Here is a 2,108-nt window from a genome sequence, read left to right on the forward strand (position 1 = left end):
GGCAACAACATACTAAAACGGCAATAGCAGTCACATAGTATATAGGCTTTTTTTCTTGAAAAAACTTTATTCTCAGAGCTATTACTAGCTAATGAGATGTACTACAGAGCTATGATAAGAATTCTGTTATATAAGTCAAATGCTGTGCAGTCATTGGTAGGCTCAAAATTAGCAGTCACATCTTTAGATTATTACTTTATATAGTAACTGATGACTTTTTTTGTAGAATTATTTTCTCAAAGGGGTTTCTCATCAACTAAACACCCTACAGTGCCCTACTAAAAATCCTACTAATTAAGTCACATCTTAGCTATCTACTTATATAATTGTTATGGCGATTCGACCACATTTCTTTTTTCTCATTTTTTTCATACTTATAGGTTGCTCTCATTTCGCTCTGAACAGAGAACACCATACCCTAATGTAGTAATGGAAGATACATTTTCTATTTTCCTTCCAAAAGAGGGCTTCTCAGAGGCCTCTATGGTGGCTCGCTCGCATCGATATAAAAGGAAACTGTTACTTGCAACAATAAAATATCGAAAGAAAAATATACCCTCTATTTTTCTTCTATTTTATCTGCTTTTATCATAGAAATAAACAATATTCCACTATCAGCTATTATTCGCCACCCAGCGAAGAAAGCATTGGTAGAGTAATTAAGACAGGGAATAAGCATAGTGTCAACCTATGTGCGAAGCACAAACCGAGCGAAGCGAAGAAAGTATGAGGAGAGTGATTAGGATAGGAATAAAGCACAAGTTCCTTATTCTGCCCTGATTTTAACTTTGGCCCCCCCCAGTTTTCAATTTTTTTGAAAGTCAGATAGGTGAAGGGTAGCAGGCACAGAATAAAGGGACTTGGAGAAAAAATTGAGTGCAGTAGTATATGTTTTGTCAGCGATCAAAAAAAAGCATTGTAACTACATGGTGTGCTATTCATCTTGAGACAAGGTAATTATAAAAGTATATCTGTAAATCGTAAAGCTCATTGAGAATAGGGAGCGGTAGCTAAATAATACAGGGAGAGCAATTACGATTGGCGGCAGAAATAAGCATCTGCACTTTTATACTAATGGTCACTGTCAAACCTGCTCAAATCAATTCCAATAGACACAATTGTAACAGCGATTCGAGATGAAGTTGGATTCAACACGTAATTATAATATATGTGGTGAGATGGAGGTAAGAACGAACGTATATATTGGATATACATATATATGTGCACGCGTGTGTGTTTGTTGATATAGCACTGCGGTAAAAACGAAGGCCTTTCTTGTCTTTGTTCTTGCTCCAAACGCACACGATCATTTTGCCGATTCCTTCTACCATCGACGTCGACGCTTCCACCATTCAATAATTCAAACGTCGATGGCCCTTGATGGACGACGAAAAGCATACAAGAACTTAATACGGTGTGTTGGTACTCGATGTGCAAATACTTTACAATACTCGTTACCATACCTCACGTATAAACACACACAATGTCCAACCTGTTTGGCATTCGCACTCCCTCAAGGATAGTATCAGTGGTTGGATATAGGAGGGATAAAAAAACGGTATACAGTAGTCGCATTTAATAAATAATTGGTAGTACATGAAGAAATATATAATGATGCAGTGATTGGGCACCTTTATTTAAAGTGCTTTAGATATAGCATTGAAGTGACAGAAAAAAAGGTTTTTTCATCGAATATGTGGTATTGTTGAATCAGTTGTTATATCAGATTATTAAGAAGGCAATATAGTCAATATTGAACACGTCATTTGTTCCTGATTCCTAATCTCATAGCTACATCTCGAAATCTCAAACACGAACAACACCCCAAACGCTTCTACTACTATTCCTACTACTACTACTATCCTCCCAGTTTTGATCTCGGCCAACCTTGCCCAGGCATGCCCTGAAAAAGTTGCCTGTCTTGTGTGGGAGCAACGCTTGAAGCAGCAACCACAGGAAACTAGTGAATGCTGGGTGTACAAAGACAAGTGGTCCCGCTAGGATGAGGAAGTGAAGAAGCAGAAAAAAGCAGAAGCTGCAGGCGAAGGTTAATATGGACACGCATAAAATAGGAAATTTAGCACAAATGTTTACACATAATGCAGTAG

The sequence above is a fragment of the Zychaea mexicana genome (assembly GCF_025766255.1).
Source record: "Zychaea mexicana strain RSA 1403 chromosome Unknown BDB00scaffold_219, whole genome shotgun sequence".
In the NCBI taxonomy this organism is placed as follows: Eukaryota; Fungi; Mucoromycota; class Mucoromycetes; order Mucorales; family Lichtheimiaceae; genus Zychaea; species Zychaea mexicana.